Source organism: Chelonoidis abingdonii, chromosome 26 (genome assembly GCF_003597395.2).
Source record: "Chelonoidis abingdonii isolate Lonesome George chromosome 26, CheloAbing_2.0, whole genome shotgun sequence".
NCBI classification, from domain to species: Eukaryota; Metazoa; Chordata; order Testudines; family Testudinidae; genus Chelonoidis; species Chelonoidis abingdonii.
Genome location: NC_133794.1, coordinates 10,852,520 through 10,865,779, shown reverse-complemented (window position 1 = coordinate 10,865,779; position 13,260 = coordinate 10,852,520).

Here is a 13,260-nt window from a genome sequence, read left to right as displayed (position 1 = left end):
GGAGAGATGTTCACCGCTTGTGAATGCACTGACAGTGGGGAGGGGGTTGGGGGGAGCAGAGGGGCGGATTCTCACCGCTGTGGATGGCACTGACAGTGGGTGAGGGGTTGCGGGAGCAGTGGGGGATCTCACCGCTGTGGATGCACTGACAGTGGGGAGGTTGTTGGGGGGGTTTGAGGGGGAAAGCAGGGGGCAGTCTCACCGCGTGTGATTCGTTCATTGCTCTTTCAGTGGTGTTTGTATTTGAAACCCTTCCCGCAGCCGGCACCTGAACCCGCGCGTCTCCGCCTTGTCCGAGGAACAAACCGCCCATCATTTAGGGCCTGGACAGAGCTCCCCACCCCGCCCATGCTTCAAGAGTCCCCCATAACCCCCACCCCAGCTTCCCTTGGCTCCCCTGGCCCCCCAGCTCCTTTGCGACTCAGCCTCCCCCACGCTTCCCTGCGACGCCAGGCCCCAGGGCGTCCCCCCTGCCCCTGCACTGGCTGCGCTGCACCTGGCTGGGGGTGGGGCGGCTGGGGGCCGGCAGTGAGTCCACCATGCTGCTAGCTGGGCCATGCCCCAGGGCCCCTGGACCGGAGCCGGGCGTGCTGGCTCAGCAGTCGATGGCGCGAGATCCACACTTGGAAGAACGGGGCACCGGCCACGGTCGTGGCGCTTCGGGGGGCTCCGGAGTCTGACCTGGGGGAATAGCAGCGTCACCAGCCACAGCAGCATCAGGGCTGGTTGTGGGGGGCTGAGGTCAGGAGTGAGGGGCACCAGCAGAGCTGGGAGTGGGGAGTCCCAGGCTGGGCTGGCAGGGGCTGCGGGTCAGGGAACAGAGCTGAGACGGGCACTGGCAGAGGCTGGGTCGGGTGGGACTTGGCAGAGCTCCGCAGGCTGGGCTGGCAGGGCAGGCTGCAGGTCGGAGTGAGGGGCACCGGCAGAGCTGGGGCAGGTGCAGGGAGGCCAGGGCTGCGACGGCTTCGGGAGTGAGGGCACCGGCAGAGCTGGTCGGGCCAGAGCTGGGCTAGCACGGCTTGAAGCTCGGGAGGTGAGGGGCCCACCGCAGGCTGGGGCGGCAGGGCAAGGGCTGCGGGTCGGGAGTGAGGGGCACTGGCAGAGCTGGGGGGGAGCCCAGGGCTGGGCTAGCAGGGGCTGCGGGTCGGGAGTGAGGGGCACCGGCAGAGCTGGGGGTGGGGAGCCCAGAGCTGGGCTAGCAGGAGCTGTGGGTCGGGAGTGAGGGGCACTGGCAGAGCTGGGAGTGGGGAGCCCAGGGCTGGGCTAGGAGGAGCTGCGGGTCGGGAGTGAGGGGCACCGCAGAGCTGTGGGGCAGACCCAGGCTGGGACACCCCCTGGAGTGGGCTGGGCTGGTGCTGAAGGTGGAGTTTGCCGCTAGGACTTACCTTGGTTGGGGTCCGGGTGGCTGCGTCTCTGGTGCATTTCGCCCACTGCTCTGCCTTGGTCTCCGAGCGCCGGCAGGAGAGCAGCCGTGGAGCTGGGGTCCTGGCTCAGCTCAGTCTCCTGGGGGTCCCTGTCCCCCCTGAAAGCCAGCGCTGCAGCAGGAGTGACAGGAGACAGTCAGGGACAGGGAGAGAAACTCGGGCAGCCCCTCTGGGGCCTGCACCCTGAATCCCCCCTGCCCCGAATCCCCCCCTACATCACCTGCCTGGCCCAGCAGCTCCAGCCCCACACAGCCTTGTGAAGCACCGGGCAGGCTCTGGGGGCACTCCCCACTAGCCACCCGCCCTGTGGCCCAGGCAGCACGGGCGGAGCTCCCCTTGCATATCCGGCCCCAGCCTCAGCCAGGCTCTGCCGGAAAAGGTGTGAGAACGCCCAAGGCCCAGCCCTGGCCTGCACTGAGGCCGAGCAGCCCCCCACGGGGAGTAGGGGGCGGAAATTGGCCCAGATGAGGGTGTGGCCTCCGCACTGCCCTGCTGCGGGGGGTTGCGGGGTGGAGATCTCGCCAGAGCAGCTGGTGGGGTCTCATGGCACAGAATCACAGGACTGGAAGGGACCTCGAGGTGTCTAGGCCACTCGTGCCAGGACCAAGTATTACCGAGGCCATCCCTGACAGGCGTTTGCCCCTTCCACCAAGCTGCGGGCGGGGGTAGCCCTGAAAACCTTCACTGGGGCCTGGGCCGTGTCCTGCAGCCCCCCCGCACCGTGCCTGGCTGGAGAGGCCCTGGCCAGGCAAAAGGTCCTTGGTTCCCGGCAGCCCCGGGAATTCCCCTGACAGCGTCGGGGGTTCTGGAGAACTCCTGTTGCCCCGCGGGCACCGTGCCAGGGCCTGGGCAACCACTGAGCGCCCGCGCCTGGGACAGGCCCACAAATACCAGCCAGCCAGAGAGAGCCAGGCCTGCGAGGGTTAAACCCACCAGAGCACACGGCTGCAGAGCCCTGAACCCCCTTCCTGTACATGGGCACATGCAAGACACACACACACACCCTGTTCACCGCACACACAAACACGCATGCACACACACACGTGCACACAGACACGCAAACGTGCACGCACACACACGCAGACGCAGACGTGCACACACAATTCCTTACAATAACCTTGAGGAGGCTCGAAGCTGATTCCCACCGCCCCATCACATGTTCACCCTGGTTTGTTTTTGTAGGGTCTCTGGTGCACGAGGCTGCTCGCTCAGGCGGCCGGGGAGGGGTGGGGACAGGGAGCCTGGCAGCTGCTGGCCAAGTCTCCCCGGGCAGGGGCTGCCGTAGCCTGTTCTGTTCTGAGTCAGACTCACCACAAGTGAGATCTGCGGGCGGCCGGGGGAGTCGGGCCCTGCGGGGCCCTTGGGGGCCAGGGGAGAAGAGTGAGGCCTGGAAACTCCCCGGGGCCCAGCAAGGCAGGGAGCGCGGGGGCAGGGAACTGGCAGCCCCTCACTGCAGCCGTGACACCATCTTCACCAGGGTGCCGGGAGTGCGGGACGGGGAGACAGCTGGGGACGGGGTTAGCACCTCAGGCAGAGGCCCCCTCGCCACCATGCACTCCTCCCCCGAACCTGGCCTGTATATCCAGAACCTGCCCCTGGCACCCAGGGGCTGATGGGGGGAGCCCAGGGCTGGGCCAGCAGGGGCTGCGGGACGGGAATGAGGGGCACCGGCAGAGCTGGGGGTGGGGAGCCAGGCCTGGGCTAGCAGGGGCTGCAGGTCAGGAGTGAGGGGCACCGGCAGGGCTGGGCTAGCAGGGGCTGCGGGTCAGGAGTGAGGGGCACCGGCAGGGCTGGGCTAGCAGGGGCTGCGGGTCAGGAGTGAGGGGCACCGGCAGAGCTGGGCTAGCAGGGGCTGCGGGTCAGGAGTGAGGGGCACCGGCAGAGCTGGGCTGGCGGCTCCTCTAGGACCCAGCTTCACATCCCTGTTCTCCACCTAGCAGGAGTTTTGCTTTCCTTAGATGGACCCTCCCCTCCCCGCAAGCTTCTCTGGGGCTGCCCCTGCCCCGTGGGGCTGCCCCTGCCCCGTCATGCCAGGAGCTGGGGGACGGGAGGTGTGACAGGAGTGTTTCCAGGAGAGGCTGTTTCACTTCCTGCCTGAGGAGGCTGAGCGGGTGGGGAGCTTCAGCCCCCCCTGCCCCCACCCTCCACCCAGGGCAGAGACTCTCCATGCTGGAAGGAACCTGGCCCTACCCTCACCTCTGACAGGCTGCAGGTCAGGAGTGAGGGGCACCGGCCTGGCTGGGCTAGTACGGGCTGCGGGTCAGGAGTGAGGGGCACCAGCAGAGCTGGGGGTGGGGACTCCAGGGCTGGGCTAGCAGGGGGCTGCGGGTCGGGAGTGAGGGGCACCAGCAGAGCTTATGGGGTGGGGAGCCCAGGGCTGGCCCATCAGGGGCTGAGGGTCAGGATTGAGGGGCACCGGCCTGGCTGGGCTAGTAGGGGCTGCAGGTCAGGAGTGAGGGGCACCGGCAGAGCTGGGGATGGGGAGCCCAGGGCTGGGTTGGCAGGGGCTGCGGGTCGGGAGTGAGGTGCACCAGTAGCTGGGCCAGTCCTTGCCCTGTGGGTTCCTTATGCTCTGGATCCCAGCAGCTCCCCTGCCCTGGGGCTGGGGCTACATCAGCGCGTGGGGCCCAGCCAGGCCAGGTGCCCCCAGGAGGGGCCGAGGGCAGGCGGGTCCCTAGCAGGCGCTGAGCACACAGAGCCGGGCTGGGCCAGGCCAGCAGCTGGAGACGCGGCCGCAGCACACACAGGCCGCACGCCCCCGGCAGCCGCTCGCTGGCGCGCAGAGAAGGGGCCGTTTCCTTCCCCGCTCACTGACTCAGTTCCCGCCCCAGCCCCCACCCCGCCGGGGACCCCGTGAGAACAGATGGGCACCCAGGGCAGGCAGTGGGTGGGAACCGAATGTTCCCAGGGCTGGCCCCTGACGCAGCCCGGGGGAAGTGGGGGTTGTGGAAACCCTGAGCTGGGCTCCCAGCCCCATGTCAGTGCCCAGGGGCGGGGCAGGGAACAGGCTGGTTCAGAGGGAAGCGTGGGGCAGGCTCGTCCCCTGGCACTGACCCCCCCATCACCACTGCTTTCCCCTCAGGCTGGGGGCTGCCTGTCCCAGGTGGAGTGGGAGGTTCAGCGCCTTTCCGGTGCCCCCAGAGCCCAGGCAGCCAGAGCTGGAGGGGAGCGGAGAGCCGGAGCCAGCCAGCCCATCATACGGGCGTCTGGACTGCATGTGCAGGTGCCCTCGCTGCCCCCCCCTGCGCGCACACCAGCCTGGTGGGGGGGGGCAGCTTCCTTGGAACCAATCCAGTGTCCTGGCCCCGACCCCCCAGACAGCGTGTCCCAGACGAAGGGCCCTGCCCAGGCCTGGCCCCGTGGCCAGAGCTCCTACCGGCCCAAGAATGGGGGAGGACCTCGGGGAACAGCCCTGGGGTGGGCACCAGGGACGGGAAAATGTGAGAGATGAGCTGAGGGGAGGGCAGAAGACACGGGGCCCTGCAGTCCCACACGCACAGACATGCCGTCACACGCAGGCACACACAGGTATGCACAACACATGCAGGCACACGTGTACACCACACAAAGATGCACAACACCACACACAGAGTCACACACACAGATGAGCACCACACACGGATGCACAACACACACGGGCACACACACATATGCACACCACATGCAGTCAGAGGCCCAAACGCACAATAACATGCACACGCAGGCACTGGGCCGGAGGAGGGGACAGGGCTGGGCTGTGGTTTCACACACTCACATGGGGGAAGTCAGAGGCAGCTGCCAAACCCAGGGACCCACCTGGGCATCGGGGTGACTCTAGTCAGAGTCTTGGACAGCCAGGGAGTGTGCAGACTCTGCACCCCACCCCCAGCCCTGCCAGTGCCCCTCACTCCCGACCTGCAGCCCCTGCTCGCCCAGCCCTGGGCTCCCCCCAGCCCTGCCGGTGCCCCTCACTCCCGACCTGCAGCCCCTGCTAGCCCGGCCCTGGGGGCACCGTCTACTGGGGACAGTGGGGGATGGGGCCATCAAGTAGGGGTGTTGCCCCGAGTGGGGCAGGAGGGGAGCAGGGACCCGGTGTCCCTCCCTCCCCAGCCCCCAGGTCCTGCTGGCTGGAGTCCCCGGCGCTCCTTCCCGCAGAGCCCGGCTCGGTGCAGGCTCCCCTCCCCAAGCCAGGTGGCCAGGGCAGCCATGCAACAGGGCTCCCGGGCACACGGCCCAGCCTGCGCCCCTGGGCCAGCCCCACCCCATCAGTTGCCTTTGAAGATGCGTGCGGGGTGGTACCTGTACGAGACAGGTACCCGCTGAGATACCAGCCGCAGCCTCCACCCCGGCTCAGCAGCCCAGCCCCGTCCATCACGCAGCCCAGGCGCCGCCAGCTTCCCTGGGCAGCCAGGCTGGGCAAGGCGCCCAGGAAGTCGGATGTGACAGAGACTTGGCAGCATGTTAAATCTCACGCCAAGGAATGAGAGTGGCTGGGCCCAGGATACCTGGGTTCTATCCCCAGCTCTGGAGGGGAGGGAGCTGGGCTAGTGGTTAGAGTGGGGGAGGGGGAAGGGGAAGTCAGGACTCCTGGGTTCTAGCCTCAGCTCTACCCCTGACTCGCTGTGTGACCTGGGTGACTTCCTCACTCCTTTCTGGGCCTCAGTTTCCCCATCTGTAGCCAGAGGCCAGTGAGTGGGGCTGGGAGGACCCAGAGCAGAGGGTGGAGAATCCCCGAGCATGGCAGAGCCGCAGGCAGGGGGCTAGTGGTCCAGTCACCCAGAAGCCCAATATCCCACCCCAGGGCCCTTGGACCGTCCAGTCCACCAGGGCCGCACTGCTCTGGGGGCACAAGTTGGGCCCCTGGTAAGCTGCTCTGCCCCCCACCCCACCTCCACAAGGGGGATGGTCCCAGGAGCCCAGGGACCGGGATACACCTCCCCAGAGCCCCCGGGAGCGAGCGGACAACACCCCCCAGCCAGGAAACTACCAGCAAAGAGCAACTGCTGGCCAAGACCATGTACAGCAACCCTGACACACACACACTGTGCACAACCGCCTGACACACCTCGCACAACTGCCATGCACAACCACCTGACACACACACACACCGTGCACAACTGCCTGACACACCTCGCACAACTGCCATGCACAACCACCTGCCACACACAGTGCACAGCCCTGACACACACATCTCATGCACAACCACCTGATGTACACGCACTGCGCACACCATACACCACTCCCCCCCAGCAGGCACCTGGACCAGGGGAAAAATCCCCCAGTGAGCGACCCTGACCCAGCCCCAGGATCACCAGCCCTGTGCCCCTCAGAGCGAAGGAGGAATCCCACTCTGCTTCCCCCCACATCATTAATTAATTTGCTAATTAATAAACACAATCAGCAAAGCCAGCCAGCCCCCCACTTCACTCTCTGCCCCCGAGCCAGCCCCCTGTGATCCCAGCCAGCCCCCCAGACGGTCCCCCCTCTGATCCCATCCCCCCACTCCACTCCACACAGCGCCTCTCCGCCCACTTCTGATCCCGGCCCCCATGCTCCGATCCTGCTCCCAAATCGCCCTCACCAGACCCCCCAACTAGCCGGCGCCCGGCCCAAATCTGTGCCCCAGCCACAGGGGCAGAGCCGGGCCGCTTCCTCCAGTCGCGTCTCCCGCGGGAGCTCGGGCCCACGGCGCGGGGGTAGGCTGGCCGGCTCCGCGGGCTGGGGTGCGGGGGCCCGGACCCGCCCCGACGGCGGGGGGCGGGATTCGGCCGGGGCGGGGACGGAGCGGCCCCGAGGTGTCCGCTACCCGCAGAGGGGCCGGGGGGCAGTAAGGGGGGGCGCTGGGGTCATCCCAGGGGCAGTGGGGGGATCACCCCATTTAGGCATTGGGGGGCAGGGAGCACCCCAGGAGTACAGGCAGTGGGGGAGGGGCTGGGGACACCCCAGGGGAGCAGGCTGTGGGGGGAGGGGCCTAGAGCACCCCAGGGGAGCAGGCAGTGGGGGGAGGGGCCTGGGGCACCCCAGGGGTGCAGGCAGTAGGGGGGAGGAAAGCCAGGACAGGGCACACCCCTCCCCCCCAGCCCTCTGGACACCCTCTCTCCCGCGGCCTGAACAGAGTCCACTAGCCACTCACATAGCCCCTGGCAGGGCCGTCCTTGCGGTGATCTCGGGTGTGTCACTTCCCCTCTTGCTGCCTCAGTTTCCTCCTGCTGTGAAATGGGCAGCGGCCTGGAGCCCCAGGCCCTGCTTGCCCTGCAGCCAGCCCCCTTGGACCCCCTCCCGCTGCCTCGCTCACCGGGGCAGGTTGGTTCCTAGGCCCTGAGCCCAAATGGGGATGGCACGAGATGGGAGTAGGGCAGAGCTGACGGGGTTAATCTTCATCCTGGGAGCCTATTGGCTAAGAAGCCGTGAAGGGTGTGGTGGGGAGCTTGCTGCAGCTCAGTCAGCCCGTGACATCATCATCAGGGCTATGACATCATCCCCGCACATGACATCAGAGCAGAAGCCCCTCCCTTTCTCTCAGCTGTTAGCTCACTCTGCTGCCCCTAGGCCAGGCTGGCATTAGCTGGGCCTGGAGTGCCCATGCCTGGTATGGGGGTCGCTCTGAGAGCTCTGGGGACCATGGCACGGGCATCATGGGAGGAGGGACCTACCCGTGGGCACATTCCCCCCTCCCCCCGGGAACTCAGCCTGTTTCTTCCAGATGCCCTCGCCCCACATGGGCTTTGGGGAACGCCTCTCCCCCAGCAGCACCCCTCACTTGGACTGCTTTGCCCTCTAGCCCCACCCCACCCAGTCCCGGGAGGTCCCGAACACCTGGGTTCTAACCCTCCCTCTGCCACTGGCTCCCCGCGTGACCCTGGACGTGTGGCTCGGTTCTCCCACCTGTAGGAGAGGGGGTGATGCTTTCAGGACATGGCTGGCACAGGCTGGGGGCTCAGCGATCTTCCCATTACTGGGGCTTTCCAGCCCAGAGCAGGGCCAGGAAGCCAGCCAGGCACCGTCCCAGCGAGGGACCCTCCAGTTCCCCCCACCTCACCCTGCTGCCCCAGGGACAGCCCCCCCTACGCCGCACTGGGGGGCAGCTTCTAGACAGAGTGTCTGGCGTGTGGGGGGGTCGAGCGGGGAGAGTCCAGCTGCGGCTTTGAGAGCGGGAAGTGGGGGTGAGTGGGGTGAAAATCCTGCACCAGGGAAGTGAGTCACCAGTGGGTGCTTCTCTGTGTCATCAACACTCCGCCTGTCCAGCAGCAATGTCCTGGCATGGACTAAGGGGGGGCTGCAGGTCGGGAGAGAGGGGCACCGGCAGAGCCGGGGGGAGCCCAGGGCTGGGCTAGCAGGGGCTGCGGGTTGGAAGTGAGGGGCACCGGCAGACCTGGGGAAGGTGGGGGGGGGCGGGGATTTTCACATCCTTTGCCTGACTTACCTGAGTCTCGGCCCTGCATCTTCCTTAGAACAGTCACTGTAGCAACCTCAGACCCCACCTCCCCTGGTCTGTGCCCCCCACACACACCTGAGGGGGGCACCGGGGGTTACCAGAACATTTGTTTGGTGATAAAACTCTCCACCCGCCCAGGGGATCTGGGAAGTGACGCCTGAACCTGAGGGTGAGTCAGTGCAGCTGCTTCAGCTCCAGACGCCCTGACACTCAGCCCCTCTGCTCCGACCACTGGGCCCCGCTCCCCTCTCAGAGCTGGGGGAGAACCCAGGTGTCCTGGCTCCCAGCCCCACACTGTAGCCATGTAAAACACCATCACTGCCCATCTGCTTTGCTCCCCCTGCCCCGTGTGCCAGCCTCTATGCCCACATCCTGTCCCGGAGCCCCCCAGAGCTGCAGGCCCCGCGAAAGGGAGCGAGCACTGGGCGGTGCTCCCTGCCGGAGCATCCTGTGCTGATTAACCCCCCCGCATGGCTTCCTTGGGGGGAGAGGGGCTGTCCCGGCTCAGCCCCCAATCCTCCCAGTCCGGCTCTTCTGGGAGTTCTGTGATTAGGGCTCCGGCTCCCGTCTGAGCGAGTTTCCCCCTCCCTCTGTACCCCCCCTTGCCCTGGGGGGAGGCTAGGAGCTCAGTCGCTGCAGCCTGTTCCCCCCCCAGCAGCCAGGGGGGTGTCAGTGCCCACAGGGGGGATGGGGGACCCTTGCTGACCAGGTGCAGGCTGAGCCCCCTGCTCCGCTCTCAGGTGCCTGCCGCTCCCAAACAAGCCCCCCTTTGTTTCCCAGAGCCCCCCAACTTTGGGGTGCACCAGCCCAGCAAGAGATGTGGGGCCCCAGCACATTGGGGCCCCTGACCTCGGGGCCCAGGACAATTGTTCCCACTTCCCCACCATCAGGCCTGCCCCTTGTGGCCTGGGACACCAGGGAAACCCCCCAAAGCCTCCCCCAGTGAGGGGCCTGTCCCACAAGCCAGTGCCCGCGGCAGCAGCCTGAGCTAGGCCCCAGCTATGGGGGTTGGGGGGGGGCTGAGGGTGCCTCTGAGCGCCACCTGGATGGGCCCCGGGTCTGTGCAAATGGTGGGGTGTCCCCTCACCTGCCCCTGCCAACAAGGTTCCCCCCCCCAAAAGGCCCCTAGCCCCTCAAGTCCTTCCCCAGAGCAGGGGACTGGCCTGAGGAGCCCCCCCCAAAGCCCCCCCGTGGGAGTGGTAACAGGCCCACCCGCCAAACCCTGCTCCACCCAGCCCTGACGGGGCGGGGGTGTCCTGTGCCCTCAGCCCCCTGGCTGGGGTCTGGCCAAGGGGCAGAGGGCCGGGCGCTCTGGGGCAGGGACAGGGGTGGGGGAGGCTGGGCTGATGTCAGCCCCTCCCCCCCATGTTCACAGAGCAAGAGGGGCAGGCAGAGGAGTGAAATTCTGGAGATTCCCAGATGGGTGTGGGGGAGGCCCAGATCCCGGTGACCTCACGCTCCCCGGGGGCCAGGGCCGGGTGGGGGCGTCGGCACCATGTACCCTGAGAAAACTACGCTCCTCTGAGGGGCTGGGACACAGCTGGGGAGGGAGCTGGGGGCTCGTAGGGGGCCCAGCCAATCCCCCCTGCCCTGAGTGCCCTGGCTTGGGAACGTCGCCCTGGAAGGGTTTAGGGCAGCCCAGTGGGGACTGGATCTGCAGAGAGCCCCTGCACCCCCTGCCCAGCGCCCATGCATGGAGGGCTGCTGCCTGGACTCTGGCTGGGTGGGGCCAGTGCCCTCATCTCAGCTGGGGGCCTGATTCCCAGGGGTGGGGGCTGCGTCTCGCTTGGTGTCTGCCCAGCCCTGGCACAGCAAGGCCGGGACCCGGGTCCAAGCCCCCAGCTGCCTTTGCGATGTGACGGCACCAGCCCCAATGCCAGGGGAGAATTTCATCAGACAGCCCCGCCCCTGCTAAGCCCCTGGCCCCCAGAAAGCCGTGGCTGGATGGGACCCAGGGCAGCTCCCCCAGCCCCAGAGGCCTGGGGTCGGGGGAAGCCTCAGTGGGGGAGGATCCAGGGGCTGGGTCTTGGTTAGCAGCACATCCAGGGTGCTCCCCCTGGCCCCTGGGCAGGGGCTGTGGGACTCACCCCACATCGAACCAGGGGGTCTCCCCCAGCAGCTACCTGGCCCATGGAGCTTGTCAATGCTGCCCCAATGAAGGCTTCACCCTCCAGCTCCTGCCCTGACGGTGTGTGGGATAAACGTTCCCTCCTGACGCCAGCCCCGAACCCAGGCAGTCCAGAGCCCCTGTTGTTGCTGCCCCTGTTCCCACTCAGCTGCAATGGGGCCAGCCCCTAGTGAGAGTTTGTGATGCTTACCTGGGGCCGTGCACCCCTGCTCCCCCCAGGGCTGTACAACCCCGCTGCATGGTGCTGTCTCCTGGAGGAGCTGAGGACTCGGTGGCCTCCTGCAGTGTGGAGTCCCGCAGGTGAACTGCACCTTGCGCCACAAGCAGTCCCTTTGCCCTGGGCAGTCGTGCGGCCTCCTCTCCCCACCTGCACCCCTGGCTCCCACCCTTCCCTCTCTCAGCTGGGGGAATGATTTGACAGTGGATCATGAGGCTGAGCTGAAGGGTGCATGTCAGTTTGGTGCCCTCCAGTGAGCTCGGCGAGCCAGGACACTCTAGGATACACTGGGCCGCGTCCCAGCCATCGGGGCCCCTTCTCCAGCGCTGGGCCAATCGCTGGGCCGTAGGGATTGTTTGTCATTTGGTCCATTTCTGCGCGGGTCCAATGTGGGAACAGACTCGATGCACCCACGGGAGAGGGGGGTTTGCCACGGAGCCTCCTCCACCCCTCGACTGCTGGACTTTTATCCCGGATGGCACAAGCCACCTGCAGAGTGGCGCTCGCCAGAACATCCTGCGGCTTTCAGCACCTTGGCCGGGGTCTGGGCAGCACCGGTGCGACGGGGCCCTGATCTTGGTTGGGGTCTGGGCAGCGCCCGGCCTGACGGGGCCCTGATCTCGGTTGGGGTCTGGGCAGCGCCCGGTGCGACGGGGCCCTGATCTCGGTTGGAGTCTGGGCAGTGCCCGGCCCGATGGGACCCTGATCTCGGTTGGGGTCTGGGCAGTGCCCGGCCTGATGAGGCCCTGATCTCGGTTGGGGTCTGGGCAGTGCCCAGCGCAACAGGGCCCTGATCTTGGTTGGGGTCTGGGCAGCGCCCGGCCCGACAGGGCCCTGATCTTGGTTGGGGTCTGGGCAGCGCCCTGCCCGACGGGGCCCTGATCTTGGTTGGGGTCTGGGCAGCGCCCGGTGCGACGGGGTCCCGATCCTTTGGCTTCTAGCTGCTCCAGGAACAGAAATCAACAATTTCACTCCCCTGAGGAATTTTTTGTTTAATTATTAGTTCGTATTGGAATTTTTTGTTGCTAGCAAACAGAGGACGGCGCTTTACAGGTACAACCCCCCCCGGATGCGTATATATACTATGTACAGAGCTGCGGCGGGGCCGTACCCAGCGCCGGGCTCGCGCCTGGCACCAGGCGTCGGGCTTTGGCGATTCCCCTGCCAGCCTGTCTAGCAGATCTCCTGCCCCTGGTGGGTGGGGAGCCAGGAACGCCTGCCTGTAGCTCAGACCAAACACAGCGAACGAGACGACGGGTTTTTTTTTAATTATTTTTCTTTGGTTTTTCAGTTTTAAGTTAAGACTTTGCTGCGAGCCCCTCCCCCTGTGCCACTGGGCGGGGGAGAGGCGGAATGAGAGTGGGGGTAAATTGCAGCAGACTCTGGCCCAGAGAAGGGGCGATAGGATGGGGACAGTTTGTGGAAGGGATACGCATGCAGCATCTGATGGGAGAAGGGCCCTGGCATGGGGGCAGCCTGGCACAGGGACGGAGGGCACTGGATACTGCAGTCTGGTGGGGGCTGCCCCCCCTAGCCTGTCACCACCTTCCTGGCCTTGGGACAGCAGAAGGCAGGTGGGAGACAGGGCCAAGCGCCAGCCCAGGGCAGTCTCAGGGGGTAGAAGGGGCTCCAGATTCCCAGTCTGGTTGAGCAGGGATTGGCTGCGGCCACTTGGCCCTACCCTTGAGGCTCCCCCACCCCACAGCCTGGGGATCATGCAGCCACCTCTGGGGTGGGGCGCACAGCTGCTTATAACGGGTGCTCCCTCTCCCTCCTGCCCTGGAAAGACTCGAGGCCCCCACGAGGGGAGTGGGATGGGGGTGGGACATCTCCCAGGACAGACCCCTAAGGGCCTGGGGGAGCTGCCCTGCGGCTGCAGAGAGGAGCAGAGGCTCATCCTATTCTGACAAAGCCCATAGGAGTCCCTGGAGGGAGGGATGGACAGATGGATGGGTGGAAAGATGGGTGGCTGCTGAATAGCTAGGAGCATCCCAGGCCCATGGGGGCCCCTTCTCCCAGGTGTGGGGCGCTGGGCAGCCTCTCGAGGCGGGCGTCTCCTGCCCGCTGGCGCTGGGTG